The sequence below is a fragment of the Terrapene carolina genome, unplaced genomic scaffold, assembly GCF_002925995.2.
Source record: "Terrapene carolina triunguis isolate 2854851 unplaced genomic scaffold, T_m_triunguis-2.0 Scaffold42, whole genome shotgun sequence".
NCBI classification, from domain to species: Eukaryota; Metazoa; Chordata; order Testudines; family Emydidae; genus Terrapene; species Terrapene triunguis.
In genome coordinates, this window is record NW_020664393.1 from 16210902 (window position 1) to 16229408 (window position 18507).

An 18507-nucleotide genomic window follows, 5' to 3' on the forward strand; every position below is an offset into this window, starting at 1 on the left:
ACACACACACACACACACACACACACACACACACACACACACACACATTAACAGAGCGCGTCTGAGAGGACCAGGTTAATCAGCACTCCCAAGCTGACCCCTTATATGTCCCTGGACTCAGCAGGCTGGATCAAAAGCACCTCTAAGCTGTCACCCTCATATGCCATGGGCACCACACTGGAATAGAGTACACCTGGGCAGGCTGGGTCGAGCAGCACTTCCAAGCTGCCACCCTCATATGCCCCAAGTTCAGCATGGCCCTATCCCCACTTTCATGTTACAATTGTTCTGGTAGTAACCCACTTGATGAGCAAACCCCACAGGATATTCGGGTGCTGCAGGGACCTTTAGCTTAGGTATGAGGACCGTTGCTTAGGGTTACCATATTTGAACTTTCAAAAAAGAGGACACTCCGGGGGGGGTGTAGCCCTGCCCCCTAGCCACTCCCTCCCAATTCCCGCCCCCCCGACTGCCCCCCACAGAACCCCCAACCCATCCAACCCTCCCTGCTCCTTGTCCCCTGATCGCCCCTTCCCGGGACCCCTGCCCCTAATCACCCCCCGGGACTCCACCCCTTATCTAAGCCTCCCTTATCTTTGTCCCCAACTGCCCCCTCCTGAGACCCCCCCACCCTACCTGTCCCCTGACTGTTCTGACTCCTATCCACACCCCTGCCCCTGCCAGATCCCCGGGACTCCCATGCCTATCCAACCGCTGCCTGTTCCCTGACTGCCCCCCCCCCGAACCCCCAACCCATCTAACCCTCCCTGTCCCCTGACTGCCCCAATCCCTCTCCACACCCCTGCCCCCTGACAGGCCACCCCCAGAACCCCTGACCCATCCAACCCTCCCCCTGCTCCCTGTCCCCTGACTGCCCCAATCCCTCTCCACACCCCTGCTCCCTGACAGGTCCCCCCCAGAACCCCTGAGCCATCCAACCCTCCCCCTGCTCCCTGTCCCCTGACTGCCCCAATCCCTCTTCACACCCCTGCCCCCTGACAGGTCCCACCAGAACCCCACCCCATCCAACCCTCCTGCTCCCTGTTTCTTGACTCGCCCCCAGCGCAGGGGAGGGAGCGGGGCTGGCCAATCAGGGCCGGCTGCCATGGGCGGGGGGGTGGCTTTCTGGGCCACTCTAGTGATGTAGCGGCACAAACAGCTCCTGCTCCCGTTTTGCTACCGGCGTGCTGAAGCTGCAGGGGAAGCGGGGGAGGGGCTTTTGCTGCTGGAGCGGCCCCAAGTGAGCGGCTCAATCCGGCGCGGCTGCCCTGTCAGCCACTTTTGGGTCTTTAGATAGCCGTCGGGGGGGAAATCCTGGACCTTTTTAGCTTTTTACAAATTCCCCCCGGACAGCTATTTAAAGACCCAAAAGCCGGACATGTCCGGGGAAACCCGGATGGATGGTAACCCTACCGTTGCTGCAGAGCAAATGGGGAAACCAGAAAACACTCATGAGGGGGAGAGAGAAAGAGAGAGAAAGGCAACCAGCTTAACCATGAAAGTTATTTATTGCCAGGTAATAATCATACAAGGGGAGCCAAACAAACAAAACAGTTATAATATTAAATCTAACTTTAAATTTGATTACAAAAGTCAGGTTTAGAAAACTATAAATGATCACGCAAGTCAGGGTCAGAAGGCTGTACCTAGAGAAAGAGAGAGAGAGAGAGAGAGCTGGGTTCTCACCACTCTGTGGAGCTTGAATCGACTGGAATTCCCAGGTGGTGGTGGTAGCTGAGGGTCTGGAGCACTGGAGATAGGCAGAGCCCCCAGCACGATCAGTCAGGAGAAGATGAAATCCCAATGGAACTGATGCAGATTTTCGATCCAGGCATCTGAGCACTTACTTGAGTATGGGTAGAGGTTTTTGTAAGGAAAGAACAATGGTTCAAGGGAGAACACTAGATTTGTTTGTGGGTAAACTGATGGCTCAAAGGAGTATACCAAAGTTGTTTTGTTCAGCCTACACAATAGGAACTGATCATTCCTGGCTGTGGGCGGGAGTTCACAATGCAATTAGGCAGCTTCAGTATTTTGTATACCAATAAAGGATTTATTATTAGAATTGGTCTGATAACTAACTACTGAACTGGGTGTGTGAAGTTGTGGGTTCATTAATATCTGGAGCAGAGATTCACCATCGTGCAGTGCTTCCCTGCTTTTCTGGTCCCAGAGTTCAGTACGGTTCTTGCCTTAGAATCTCTGTTCTCCATTCTGTATGCTAATGGAGATGCCTCCCTGTCCCATCTTTGATGCAAATGAGACTAGGGGAGTTTCCTTAATCCTGTTACTCTTGTCCGGAGGGGTTTAGGTAGGTCTCCCACTGCCTTTTCATTGCTTTTTGTAAGTCTTTCTTCTGATCAGCTTTGGTTCAAGCAGAGGCTGGGGGGGTGGGTGGGGGGGAAGGTTTTTTGTGCATCAGATAGGCTGCGCCCTGGTTCCCCAAGAACACAGAGCTGATAGGTAACATCTGTGAACCAGTGGAAGGGGACAGAAATGTAAAGATGTTATACCAATAAAATAAAAACCAGCAGGATTTTATTAAGAGGGATAAGGCAAAGATGCCACATTTATTGTAAATATAATGATAAAGCAAAAGATAAAAGTAAACAACGTTGTTTGACTACTTATTACTTATACACACACACATACATATATATATATATATAGAGAGAGAGATTCATTCACACAATCATTTATTTAAGTTCTGTATAGGTGTTATAGTTACCAGCCTAGAAGTTGCTCATGCCAAGTTACTGGCCAGGTAGCTTGGTCATGAGGATGGAGCAGAGTCTGTGTCAGATGCATCTGATGCTTCTGGAGGCTGGCAGAGAGACTCAAAGTCATTAGTCTTTAGAGTCCATTTTTATAGGAATTAATTTCTATGTTAGTTTATGGGAGCTGTTTCATCATGCTGTTGCTGACTCAATCAGCAGATGGCACACATTTCTGTCCAAAGTGGCACATTCCTGGTGGCTCCACATTGTCCGAAGTTTGTGTTTCTCATCCTTCCAGGTGATGGGGTGGATCCCAGTTTACCCTCCGGGGGTTTCTGGTCATCCACTTGACACATTCTTCGGCCGATGGATACTTTCTTTCTAGGCTGGCAACTCCCTAACCATCCATGTATATCAAGCATTCATCAGCATACATTCCATACCTTAACCATATTTTAATTTACTGTCGCCACCACTTTCAGGGTGTGTGCTAATTCATTTGAGACTCCCGGCCCTTTAATCACAGAGGGTGGGGGGGTCTGTCCTAGGAGCCCTTGAATGAAGTGAAAGTTACTTAACAGCTTATAGTGTTTGTTTACATTGTATCAATTACTTCAAGAACAAAGTCAGTTAACTTGTTTGTAAGTTTTACATAGTAGTAAAGTATCTTTCACAGGATAGATCTAATCAATGGTTCCTACAGACAATAGCTTACAAGTTTTAACAGAAGACCCAAGAGATTTTTGTACTTGGTGAAACTGTTGGATTTTAAAGTGTGGGGGACAAATTATGAGGGGGTCACTGTCACTTGGGGGAATCACTGTTAGTACCTTCTTTAATATCCCTACAAAGAAGAAAGGGAAGTAAAGAGATGGAGAAAAAATATAGTAATAATTTTATTCATGAAGTGCCATCCACACCTGCCAAAGTGTTCAGGGAAGTGCAACAGGAGAAAAAGCAAAAAGACCACATTAAAAGAACATGAAGGTTAGATGGTTAAATGCTAAATAACACAAAATGTGCCAAAGTTTAAATTGTATGCATAAGCTTAACTCTTTCTTCTGGTGCATATTCATGACTGCATGATTATGTACTATTTCTCAAATGACACAAAATATAGTATTAGACATTTCTTTCTGCAATTTTAGAGACATATATATATACATTTTGTAGTACTGTGTGCTACACGCAAGATGCCAGAAAGACGGAGTCTGTAAAATCTTTCCACAATGAATGAGGCAGGATGAAAAATGTGCCATGAATGAGGCAGAGCTCCTGTGCCACAGCTAATTCAGTGATATCCAGACCTTATAAAATGTGTGTGGCCTGGTGCCAATTTTATAAGGCATGTATCCCTGTCACACAAGATGAACAAAGAATTGATTCTATGCCTACATATACGTGTCACACCAGATACACTCTGAGCATTGTTAATATGTGCTAAGACAAACCCTAACAACGCACATGCTCAAAGTGCAGTTTTCAAAGGATCCTAACTCCATCAGGTCCAAACCAGTCCAGAAAACTGAATGGCTTTCCTCAAAGAAAGTTGTTTCCATACTAAATTTAACCTGTCTATCCCCTTCAATACTAGAGATGTTCCAAGAACTTTTTAAAATATATAGATAATAGAATATCACTCTCTTCCTAATCTCAAATGACAACTATTTTTGTTCTCAAATTTCCCCCAGCTAAAACAATTCACGGGAGACCATGCCTTGAAAATTCCAGCCCCAAATTTGGAAGTTTTGATCAACTGATTGTGGGAGCTTAGAATTGACACATATGAGAAATCTTTTAAATTACTAATGCTCTGATTATAATATAATAGTAAAAGCCCACCCTCCTAAAAAGTCCTAGAGGCCTAAAAAAAGTGGGTGAGGTGTGTAAAGTGACAAGGGGAAGGTAATACCAGTGGTATTGGGAACTGTATGTTTTCAGTGGTTTAGTTCAGAGACATGAAGTCTGGGGAGGTGCACTCGAGACCCCTCCCGGCCCCCCCCCCCCATGGTCTATTATGCAAGAGACAGTTGGAACTGGTCACCGACTAAAGAGTATCTCTTTGAAGCTTTTACAGCCAGAGTGATTCCTGAATATTATAGTAACTATCTGGTCATTAGTGATCATAAGAAAAACACCATTAAAAGGGCAAAAAAGATTTATGATGCTCTTAGGAAGTGTATAGAGAGAGACTTTAAAACTCAACAGTGCATCTTAAATTCAAGCTTTTAGAGGTCGCCTGCATAAAGAAATGAAAAACCATGGTGCTGAACTTTGAGAAAGCTGTAAATGACAGAGAAGTAATGTTGGAGACTTTGTTAACTAAGGGCTTCATCCAGCAAGATACTGGTGCCCTCAATTCCCGTTCACTTTAATAGGAATAAGGGGTGCTCAACAGTTTCTTGGAAGCTCTTGGAATTTTGCAGTATCAATCCCTAAGTAGTGGAAAATACAGTAGGAAGATATATATACACACAGAGAACATGAAACAATGGGTGTTACTGTACACACTATAAGGAGAGTGATCAGTTCCTTATAGTGTGTATGGTAACACCCATTGTTTCATGTTCTCTGTGTATATATATATATATATCTTCCTACTGTATTTTCCACTACATGCATCCGATGAAGTGGGCTGTAGCCCATGAAAGCTTATGCTCAAATAAATTTGTTAGTCTCTAAGGTGCCACAAGTACTCCTGTTCTTTTGCATATAGAGTGGAACATAATTGAGGAGATATATATACACACACATACAGAGAGCATGAACAGGTGGGAGTTGTCTTACCAACTCTGAGAGGCCAATTAAGTAAGAGAAAAAAACTTTTGAAGTGATAATCAAGATAGCTCAGTACAGACAGTTTGATAAGAAGTGTGAGAATACTTACAAGGGGAGATAGATTCAATGTTTGTAATGGCTCAGCCATTCTCAGTCCTTATTCAATCCTGAGTTGATTGTAGCCTACGAAAGCTTATGCTCTAATAAATTTGTTAGTCTCTAAGGTGCCACAAGTACTCCTGTTCTTTTTGCGGATACAGACTAACACGGCGGCTACTCTGAAACCTGTTCTTTTTGCAGATACAGAGTAACACGGCTGCTACTCTGAATCCCTAACTATAATTGTACAATGATCACATCTTTTGGTCACAATTGGAGCTGGTCCAAAAAAATGGAAGAAAAAAAATGTCCATACTTTTCCCCAGAATTTTGTCACCATATTTTCCATCAATGTTTTCCAATGAGCTCTAGCTACAATCATGTGAGATCACAAGGTCAGTAATATATCATCTGAAATACCTCTGTACTAGGCCCAACACATGGTTTTGCATGCAAATAGCATAGTTGAAAGTGATACCAAGATTTTAAATCTTTTTCAGGACCATTTTAGCAAAAATTTCCCCCTCCCTTTTTTTTGTTGTCCCAAAATTTCAGAATTAATTTTTTTTTAATCTGCTCTATAGCTGGATATTGACGGGGCAAATTTTTAAAGGTGTACTCTCTGTGTTATGAAAATTGCCTGCAATTACTTAATTAATATTTTATTATTCAAGCCTCAACAATCTTTTGGACAGTGTACAAAACAAATAATTACACTTCCTGGCCCAAGAAGTTTATAGTTCGTGGTCCCAGTCCAACAGAGTATTTGAGCATGCATTTAGCATTAACCATGTGAGTTTTCTCACTGACTTTAGTGGGTATACTCATGTGTTTAAAGTTAGGTATGTCCTTCTGTGCTTTGATGGATCAGGCTCTAAAAGATAGAGATAGAGATAATCAGAAGTACTGGGAGATTTAGATTAGTTTTCAGAGTAGCAGCCGTGTTAGTCTGTATCCGCAAAAAGAACAGGAGTACTTGTGGCACCTTAGAGACTAACAAATTTATTAGAGCATAAGCTTTCGTGGGCTACAACCCACTTCTTCGGATGCAAGATTAGATTAGATTGTTAGGTTAGATAATGTCCCACTCTTCTTCTCCTGTGTAATGTTGAGATGGAAAAGTGATCTGGGCTGGATGAGTGCTTCTGAATGTCATAGAAGAAGCGAGTCTCAGGGTATATCTATGTAACACTGACAAACCCCAGTCATCGGCAGGTGGGATTGAACCTGGGATCTCTGGAGCTAAATGCACGAGCCTCTATTGCATGAGCTAAAAGCCATATGGCTGTTAGCTAAGGCTGTAGAACAGACTCATTAATCTCATTTTAAGTGGTCTCGGTGCCACTAGCTGGGACAGAACAACACACCCAGGAGGTGTGTGAGTTATATCTACACAGCAAAAAAAAGACCCATGGCAGCAAGTCTGAGAGCCTCTGTCAACTGAGGAAAAGTATCCTTGCAGAGGTAAAAGTAGCAGTGCAAGCACATAAGAATGGCCATACTGGGTCAGACCAATGGTCCATCTAACCAGTTTCCTGTCTTGTTTCAGTGGCTAATGCCAGGTGCTTTAGAGGGAATGAGCAAACAGGGCAATTATCAAGTGATCCATGCCCTGTCATCCACTTTTGGCAAACAGAGGCTAGAAACACTCAGAGGATAGTGTTGTAACCCTTCCTATCCTATGTAGATGTGTGGGCTCAGGTGGAGCCTGGGCTCTGAATCCTGGCGAGGGGGAGGGTCTCAAGCCCATGCTCCAGCTCAAGCCTGAGCGTCTACACTACTGTTTTTACCCCCACAGCGTGAGCCCTGCTAGCCCAAATCAGTTGACTGAGGCTCTGAGAATCACAGCCACATTCCCTTCCCCCCCCCCCCCCGCACCCACCCATGTAGACATTTCCTCTAGGAGGGATTTGAATGAGGCGAGGGAGGGCACAGTGCACCAGGTTTGGGGTGACAGTCATTTCATACATTGTCGGAGCAGAGAAGAATATATGGAAATGGAAGGGAAATAAACAAATACATTATATAGTGAGTCTGGTATGTTTGATAGAACTGAGGGTCAAGGAATACTTAATAAGGAACAAATTACTGGTACACTCAGTGGCAAGACAAATGTGTTCCACCTGGATTGTTGGGCAGCCCTCAAGCAGTTAATATTTTCTCATGTTCCAGTGTTCTCATGTCTCCAGTGAAGAGATTGCTTGTTTTAGGAACAGACCACTCAAGTGTTACAGGATTAGAAAGCACAGATGTTTTAAAGGGTTATAACTCCCAGTGTAAATGAAGTAACCTTAATAATAAAGTTGTCTGAAAAATTGCACACATAAAGTAAAACCAGAAAAATTACTTGGCCTGTCTGCAGTTGAGAGCACCAGTAGGAAAAATTTGCTTTTTGCCCCTGGTGGCTCTTACTAGTCTCAGAAAGAAGTGGAGAGCAGTATTTTTGCAAAATTCACTTCTCTTACTGAAATATTTAAAGGTGGATATTGAATGCCGAAATAAAGCTTGTTGCATTTGTTGAGCCTACACGCTTCCACACATAGTCTCCACAAGTGTTTACTGTCACACTAAGAAGACCTTGGAAATTACATAGGGAGTAAGTGGTGGAATTTAAGGAAAATCAACAACAAAAGGAAAAGCAGGAATAAAATTATAATCAATAGGTAAAAAACCAGTTATTCTTTCAGTCTTTCTTACTGCAGATTGTGGTTGGCCCTAACATGCAGTACCAGTGGTAGGTGTACTGATTAGATTAGATTACTTCTTGTGCTGTCATGTGGACAGTGTAGAGACCAGTGAATGTGTAATATGTCTCCATGATTTCTGCCCTGAGCCAAATCTGGCACATTACAGGGGAAGGATGCCTGTGAGGTTCAGGTGTCTGTTGACATTGTCCATCCATTGTATTTTAGGTCTTCCAGAGGGTCTTTTCTATACTGCTTTCACTGGGGAAAAATTGAAGCTGATTCTTGCAAGGTGGTAGCCATTTGAAGCAGATGACCATACCACCTTAGAGAGCATGGAGCAACCATTTGAGAGAGCAGGACTTATTTGGTTAGGAAGAAAATCTCTTAATTTGACTTGAATTCATGCCATTTCATGTTTTCAATCATTTGGAGATGCTTCATCTACATGGAATTGAACTTTCTATCTGTCTTGACAGAGAGGGGCCATTTTTCAGTATAGAGAGTGGAGGACCTTTAAATCTTCTTCCCCCCCAAACAACCATGCAGTGGCCCTAAATTAATGAACTATGGTATGGAATGAATGAGGAGATAGGAAAGTCCCATAAAATGAAAAACGAGCAGTGGGAGAGATCAAAATCTGCCTTTCTGAGACAGTGTCCAACACTGGCGTCACTGGCCCCAAAGCAGCACTTTATTTTTCTCTGCTGTTTGCTCTTATCTTTCTAGAAAATATGAACCCAATTCATGGTGGCCTATGGCTCCTTTGAGTCAGCTACACCAGTACAAATTAGAGGCAGGGCAGGGTAGTGAATACTGCCACCCCGCTGGCCTCTGACACCTGTGTTGCAGCAGGTGTTTCAGGTGTATTCATCAGGGACAGGAGGTGATGATGCCAGGGGTATCCATCACCCTAGTTATTCCTTGCTGCTGCAACACCCACAGAGGCTATGGCAGTAGAGATGGGGGCTGAGACAGGGAAGGTAGAAGCTGCCTTCTCTCAGACCTGGCACCAGTAATGCTGCCAAGTGTGTTTACATAGATTGTCAATAAAGCTGGTCATTCTCTCTCTCCCTCCCACGCCCATGCCCCACCACCAACTTGGTATTTTTTTGACAGAAACAAACAATAAAAAAAAAACCTTTTGAGATTTTTTTTTTATTAAACAGGAAAACAAACATATTTCAAGCAAAAATTGGAGTTTTAGTTTTCTCCTTTTGCCCCCATTCTCTTCTGTGGGCCAGGATCCCCAGCTGTACTACTTCTGCCATCATTCATCATGATCTCCCTTCTTGAAGAAGAGAGACTGTTCTTCATAGCGTCCCTGGCTGTGGTGCATTCTGAGAGATGTAGTCTAGCTGAGGATGTTGGTCCATAGTGGGGAATGGGAACACGGAGCAAACTACATCTCCCATGAAGTACTACAATTTCCATTTTCAGCCAAAACTTTTGGGTTTTGCATATATGTTCCATTCTATGCATCCAAAGAAGTGGGCTGTAGCCCACGAAAGCTTATGCTCAAATAAATTTGTTAGTCTCTAAGGTGCCACAAGTACTCCTGTTCTTTTTGCGGATACAGACTAACACGGCTGCTACTCTGAAACCTGAGTTTTGATCAAAATTTTTCAACCAGATCTAATTGTCAGCTCAGAGGGGCAGCTACATTGTCTCTTTATTTGTCTATGGTGCATTTAGAATACAGTGGACATTATGGGTTAGATCATACCTGTGAGGCACAGACCTTGATAAGCAGTGGTGCTGAGCTACAGTACTAGTAGGGGAGCAATCAGGGCTACTCCAGAAAGACAGACTGCCTCCCTGAACTCCAGTGCCCAATGAGATTGAGGCCAGGCCTACACACCCATTTCTTGTCATAGCCTCCCTTCTCCTCCCTTCCCTCAGCCTCTTCAGGTGATTTAAAACTACAAGAACACTAGGAAGGCACCATCCTTATACCACCCCTAGCACAGGGACAGTGTTTTACACAAATAATACTAATGACTGGTTTTCCCAGTGCTTTTTTGGAAGCTTTTCCCCTCCGGGCCTTTCTTTCCTCTGCTGATATATTTCTATAAAAACAGTGATTATTTATTACTGCTGCTGCCCTATCAATATTCAAGGAGGAAGAAAATGCCACAACATTGATTATGGTGGTTCAGCCTAATGATCTGTGATATATTGGGAAATGCTTTCATTCTCTGCTACTGCCAGTTTCCACATTGCTGTCAGCTTGTCTCTCCTATCAACAGAAGTTGGTCCAATAAAAGATATTACCTCACCCACCTTCTCCCTCTACTGTTCCAGAGAGGCAGATGTTTCCTAGACCTGATCAATCTATGACTTAATTTCATCTCTCCAGAACATTTGAATGGAATGCAGCAGGCCAGTGGGAACTTGAATTCTACAAAGAAACTGAACTCAGAGTAACCACAAAAAGAACGAGGAGTACTTGTGGCACCTTAGAGACTAACACATTTATTTGAGCATAAGCTTTTGTGGGCTAAAACCCACTTCATCGGCTGCATGCAGTGGAAAATACACTAGGAAGATATATATATACACAGAGACTATGAAACAATGGGTGTTACCATACACACTATAACGAGAGTGATCAGTTAAGGTGAGCTATTACCAGCAGGAGAGAAAAAAATGTTTTGTAGTGGTAATCAAAATGGCCCATTTCCAGCAGTTGACAAGAAGGTCTGAGGAACCGTGCGGGGGGGGGGGGGGAGAATAAACATGGGGAATAGCTTTGCTTTGTGTAATGACCCATCCACTCCCAGTCTTTATTCAAGCCTAATTTAATGGTGTCCAATTTGCAAATTAATTCCAATTCAGCAGTCTCTCGTTGGAGTCTGGTTTTGAAGTTTTTTTGTTGTAATATTGCGACTTTTAGGTCTGTAATCGAGTGACTGGGGAGATTGAAGTGTTCTCCAACTGGTTTTTGAATGTTATAATTCTTAATGTCTGATTTGTGTCCATTTATTCTTTTACGTAGAGACTGTCCGGTTTGGACAATGTACATGGCAGAGGGGCATTGCTGGCCAAACCGGACAGTCTCTACATTGATTACCACTACAAAATGTTGTTTTTCTCTCCTGCTGGTAATAGCTCACCTTAACTGATCACTCTCATTATAGTGTGTATAGTAACACCCATTGTTTCATGTTCTCTGTGTGTGTGTGTGTGTATATATATATATATATATATATATATATCTTCCTACTGTATTTTCCACTGCATGCATCCGATGAAGTGGGTTTTAGCCCACAAAAGCTTATGCTCAAATAAATTTGTTAGTCTCTAAGGTGCCACAAGTACTCCTGTTCTTTTTGCGGATACAGACTAACACGACTGCTACTTTGAAATCAGAGTAACCAGTTAGTTCTTAGCAGTTGTTCTATACTGTGAGTGCATGCAGATGTCCCTGCTTCATATGCTCAGTTTCCTTCTTTGCCTGTTACATCTTCCATTTTTTTACCTTAGCTTTTTAGTGATAATCTCTACCTCCAACATACCAGAACATCTGTCATCTGAAGGACTCTAGATACAGTCAAGACTATCCTCTATCTCTCTCTCCAGCTTTGTCTTTAAATTAATATGGCTCAATTTGGAGGAAGAAGGAATAGAACTGACCTGTAGGAATATACAGCATTAGTAGTCACAGACGAAGAAGATAAAGGGTAAAGAAAAGTGCCTTCTTTCATTAAAATAATTTTACAAACTTATAAAAATATTTCAGATCAAATTAGCATACTATGAAACTTCAATAAGTACATTTGGATCTGCTTTGTTCTAGTGTCATAATCACATAATAAAAGTCCGAGATTAGTAAAGATTTAAATTTTAGCCTAATCTTTAAAGAGAATTGTGAAAGAGGAAGAAAATCCCATATTTTCCTTATAAGCTGTGTATCATAATATTGAGAAGAATTTTTGCTCTTAATTAAACAGTGTTAGAGGAGTTGGAGAAGTATTCTGGTGCATTATCCCATGCAATATCTACTTTCTTTAGCTAAGTCAAAAAACTCAATAACTCAGAACTGCGAACAACTCACTTAGCCATTGTAATTGGCTTTCAAATACTTGGAAGCTCCTATGCAGTAGGAATGACAAGAATAACACGCTTGTACTCTACAATTAGGAGCTCTTCTTTCAATGTATTTATGAGATATAACAAAGTAACATGAATGTCAAACAAAAAGCATCACCACAAGTAATATAAAAAAGCATAATTATGACTTTAAACAGAATGAATCAATTATTCAGCAACAGTCTCTTGACTGGAACAGCAATGTTAACTAGCCAGAGAGTTCAATCTTAGGGTAATACATATCCCAGCATTTCCTAGAACACCTCAAATGGGGTTGGTTTTAGAAGTAAAACAAGACAAAATCAACAATGTGTGCAAATTATCTTCTAATATGTTTTTTCCTAAGTAAACCTTAAATGTGTTTACATTAAACCTATTCCCCTGAATATAGTAATAAAAGTGCTAATTAAGCAATAAGGTCCTTTATAGCTGTCCTTTATCAGTCAGACAGAGCCTGCTGGGGTATTTGAAGGTCTGAGGTGAAATCAAGGGCACTGGCAAACAGCTGATGTCTATCTGATGGATAAAGGACTAATACAGATGTCCTATTCTGATTATGAACCTAAATGTATAATATATAGTATACACATACAAATATGTTAAAAAATCTTTAAGGTTGCAAAATCAAGCACTCAGAAATTAGGAAATGCCAGAATTAAGGTTGCCCTTAATTCAATCCCTATGCATGTATGTATTATGAGACAGTCTTTAATTACATGATCACATACTATTTTTTTCCACAAGATTCAGCATTCAGTGTGCTGGATGGACCGTTCTCTGGGATTAATCATAGTTCTGTAGAGAACGGGGCTGTTGTTTGAAGGACCCCTGCCTCACATATTACAGAAGTTGGAAAGTGTGTAATGAATGAGGCAGGGGGGTTCAGGAAGAGAAAGGATGATTTAGGCAGTTGAAGGTTGAAAAACAGATTATGAAGACTCATAATATGATGATGCAAACAGTATTTCCATTCCACTAATATCTCAGGAGGATGTTAAACAGCATCCACTAAAGTTAGACATTTTAAAATCAGTAGGTCCAAATAACTTGCATCCAAGAGTTTTAAAAGAGCGGGCTGAGGAACTTGCTGGACTCTTAATGTTGATTTTTAATAAATCTTCAAGCACTGGGGAAGTTCCAGAACACTGAAAAATGGTAATGTTATGCCAATATTTGAAAAGGGTAATTGAGATGGCCTATCAATGTCAGCTTGGCATCAATCCCAGGCAAGATAATGGAGCAGCTAATATGGGGCTTGATTAATAAAGAATTGAAGGATAGTAATATAATTAATGCCACCCAACATGGATTTATGGAAAGCAGATGTTATCTAACTAACTTGATATCTTTTTTTATGAGATTCCAAATTAGGTTAATGAAGATTATAGTGTTGATGTAATAAACTTAGACTTCTATTGATTTGTACTTTGTGACATTTTGATTAAAAAACTGGAACAGTAAAAAATTAACATAGCTTACATTAAATGGTTTAAAAGATGGCTAAGTGATAGGTCTCAAAATGTAATTGTAAATGGGGAATTCTCAAGCATATGTGTTTTTATTGGGGTCCCACATGAATCAGTTCTTGGCCCTACACTATTTAATATTTTTATCAATGCCTTAAAATAAAACATAAAATCATCACTGATAAAATTTGCAGATGACATGAAAATTGGAGGAGTGGTCACTAATAGAGAGTGATCTGGATCGCTTGGTGAGCTGGGTGTAAGCAAACAATATGAATTTTAATATGGCTAAATTTAAATATATACATCTAGGAATAAAGAATGTAGCAATGCTTACAGGAATGGGGACTCTATCCTGGGAAGCAGGGACTCTGAAAAAGATTGGGGAGAGGGAAATAAATATTTGAACATGAGCTCCCAGTATGGTTCTGTGGTCAAAAGAGTTAATGCAATCCTTGGATGCATAAATCGGGGAATCTCAAGTAGGAGTAGAGAGGTTATTTTGCCTCTGTATTTGGCACCAGTGCAACCTCTGCTGGAATACTGTGTCCAGTTCTGGTGTCCACAATTCAAGAAGAATGTTGAAATTTGGAGAGGATTCAGAGAAGACCCCCCCAAGAATGATTAAAGGATTAGAAAACAATGTCTCATAATGATAGATACAAGGAGCTCAAACTATTTAGCTTCACATAGAGAAGGTTAAGGAGTGACTTGGTTACAGCCTATAACACCAACATGGGAAACAAATATTTGATCATGGACTCTTCAGTCTAGCAGAGAAAGGTATAACACGATTCAATGGATGGAAGCTGAAGTTAGACAAATTCAGATTGATAATAAAGTATAAATGTGTAACAGTGAGAGTTATTAACCAGTGGAACAATTTACCAAGAGTCGTGGTGGATTCTCCATGACAGATACTTTTTACATCAGGATTGGATGTCTTTCTAAAAGATATGATCTAGGAATTATTTTGGGGAATTCTATGGCCTGTGTTATAGAGGCGGTCAGACTAGATGATGTCAGTGGTCACTTCAGGCACTGAAATCGATGATGGTCATCCTGGGGAATTTGATTCTATGTTATTCATGTTGTGTAATTGGTTGCCTAATTCACATGTTGTTTTTGCTCCCTGATTGAATTATCACTACTTTTTAAACAGCAACATAAGTAAATAGCAAATGAGGAGTATGTAACCAACTCTAAGAGAATGTGGGTCTTTCCTCCCCTCTTGTGGCTGATCTACAGAAGAGGTTTATGAGGACACTGTAGCAGCCAGCTAATAGATGTAATAATAGCTCACATTATAGAAGTTTGTGCTTTTTAGAATGAGAGGACTCAGATTTAAACCTCCTTTTGACCCAATTACAAATAGTCTTGTTCATCCACCACTATCTTTGTGCACATTCAGATGGGTTTTATAATCAGGCACTATATGGAGAACAGACATTCCCCAAATATGTTTGAACAAAAAAAGTAATATGTACCATTTTCATGAACAGCAAACAAAAAGGGGCATGAACAGGGTGGAATCAAATTGCTAGATGGAATCCGTGAATATAGACAAAGACAGAATTCACCCAGGTCTGGTCAGAATGTGAGCATGCATACTTTCATGGTTTTCATGGATTTCACAGAAAACATGAAATTAATCATTTCTCATGAAAAACTTAATATGTCATTGAAAAATAAAACATCTGAACTTTCCACCAATTTTTCATTAGCTAAGCATGTACAGGGAAAAGTCAGAAAATATGTAGAGGTGACTGAGTGTGCAGTCTTACTGAGATCATTGGGACTACTCACTTGTTTAAAGTTAAGCACGCGCTAAAGAGTTTTGCTGGATCAGGGCTCTAGTTTCTTGAGTTGGGAGGAAATATGCATATTGTAGAAAATATAAATGACCTCTAAAATTTTTAGAAAAATCTTAAATTAATATATTTTGTAATTTTTTGTCTATTTTTTTAAATATTCAATTTAGGTTTAGATATTTTATATAGTTTCCATTGTTTTTCTTTCTTTTTTTAAACTATATGGGAACCCAGTGGGAAATTGTCAGAAATGCCACTTAATGCTGAGACTTATTTTCTAACTTAAAAAAAAATAAACTATGACTACAGCAGAGAATGTAATTAGTGTAAGTCTGCATTGCAGACATTTTGAATTTGTTTGTTCCAAATGAACCAATATACAATGTTGGCATACAGCATGTCCCTTTCTATTATTTTTAGCAAAATGGATTCCTTGCTGTGATAAGTGGTGCAATTGTTAATTTCAGATGAAAAGTGATTCTACTAAAGCAGTGGGTAATGTTTTTTATTTAAATAGCAGAGCCCTTATTCAACATCTGCTATAAATAGTCTGAGATATGACGTTAAAGTCAGGCTTAAAAAAAGACTTATGGAAAATAATTATATAAGCTTTGCAGTACATGAATATTTTCTGTCTCTGAGAAGAAGTGTGTGAGATCTATTGATATTTACAAACGTCAGGGTGAATTCAACAGTGTGAATTAAATAGAACTTTCATGCAAAGCATCATGTCAGTCAGAGTGACTAATTTATAGGACTATCATCTCCAAGAGGATTCTGCTTTCAACCTGCCAAAATGAAATCAGTGAGTGTTACAGACTCCATTTATTAACTCATTTTAGACCACAGCTGGATAAATTGCTGCTGGAGAAAAAGGGTCACAAACTTAGAGTAATCACAGTGGTGTCCATTAGAGCATTATAAAAAAATTAAGCCAATGTGGCTTAGGTCTTACTGGACCATTCAACAGCTGTCAGTGTTTGAACTGAAACTAGATATATGCCTTGTGTGAACTAGCTTTTCCATACCAGAAGAACCAGAAATAGATAAGAAACTCATCCTGTCTGGGACCAGCAGAGGTCTGGATGTTTGGCACATGAAGAAATTACCTGAAAAATGGCTCTTAGAGATGGAAAGAATACTAGAATATAAGCATTCAGCATCACGGCATGGACTATAAGGAAATAAGATAACAATACTTACAATATCAATTTTAGAAAACTTTAGATTTTCAAAATATTCTACGAACATTGAAGGCTATTAAAGAGAGCAACAAAAGGGGACATGATGCATGTAATTATTCTATGGACAGACACATTCTCTCCCAGAACCTTTTTGTTCCTCTCCGTCTAAAATTTATCCATGGATAATGTCATCCATTCATTTGGTCTCATCTATTGTCTGAACACAGATAACTCCCAAATCTACCTTTCCAACAATGAGTTGTTCCCTTTGTCCAGCCTCACATATCCCTCTGTCTTTCTGACATGCCATTCTGGATGTCCTGCCACCACCTCAAGCTCAATATGACAAACAATGAGATGTTCATCTTTTTTCCAGACCCTCTCTGCTACTTTGTGTCTTTCAAAATCAGTTTATTCTAATCTGGTACCATAAACACTGAAATGCTTCTGCCATAATGGTTCCTGTATTACATACTAAGACTACAGGGAAGAGTTAAGATTATTTGGGTGCCTTAACTCTGAAGATTTTAACAGGTTTGGATTTTAACCTCAATTCTGAATTTGGGTTTGAAATGCTTGGTTTTTGGGATGATTAAAACACCACTGTAATTTTTATACCCTTAATTTCCTGATATGTACTTTAAACCCTAATTCTGTAGGCACCTTCTTTTAGAGGGGCCTTTGAATTTAATTGGGAGTGTTCCAATTGGGAAGATCCAGAGTGCGGCAGTCCAGCCTTGGAGACTACAACTCCTCCGAGGCCTCGGGGAAGAGAGAGAGAGAGAGAGAGACTTCCTCTTCCTGGGGATGCAGGGAGAGCATGTGGTGGGTTCGATCTTGTGTGTGAGGAGCTGAGATCCTTGTCAAGGGAGTGGAGATTGTTTTGAGGAGCTCTGGCCAAGCCAGGAGCAGCTGCTAAGCTACTGATAGAAGGCCAGAAGCTGCTGCTCAGAGTCTGCTGAGATTTTGACCAAGCAGGGAGCCATGGAGGCTGTTGGTGGGCTTTTTTGGAACCAGGGAAGAGACTGCTGCTGTGCCCAGAGCTGACTGCTGTTAGCCTGCAGTGAAGGCAGTGTGAGAAAAGACCACCTTTGTTGTTTGGGAAAGTGCTTGCAGAGGAAGGGGAATAGCAAAGAGACGGAATCTGAGAAGAGACAGTCTTATCATCTAACCAGTTCCAGGGTTATTGACATTAGTTGTAACAACTCCTGTCTTCAGAGGGGTTGTGCAGCTTGGAATGATCCCAAGTTAGAATTGCTCTGTTCCTTGTTGCCTTGGCTGGACCTCTTTATTGACCGAGTGCTGCCCCCAGCTTCAAGATCTTCAAGCGCACCCACACAAGCAAGTATTTAGAACTCTGAAATTCAGAGGCGTCCACACTCAGGAGTTGGGTAAATGGTGGCAGTGTAAACGTAAGTTGGTTAAGTTTCATTTACTACTGCACATTGCATTTTAAAATTCATTTATTGAAGTGCCCCCTGCTGGTTTAAATTGGTTGTGACATTTTAATGAATCTCAATCTGTTATATCATGGTTTTTTTTAAGTTGTTAAGTAAAGGTGTGTTAATTGTAATTTGGGTATATAGTGTTTATGATTGGTACTTTTGAATTGGACTCATTACATAGATTAGCTCAGGTTCATTCCTGGATGTTCCCAAGGCAAGCCAAGCCATCGA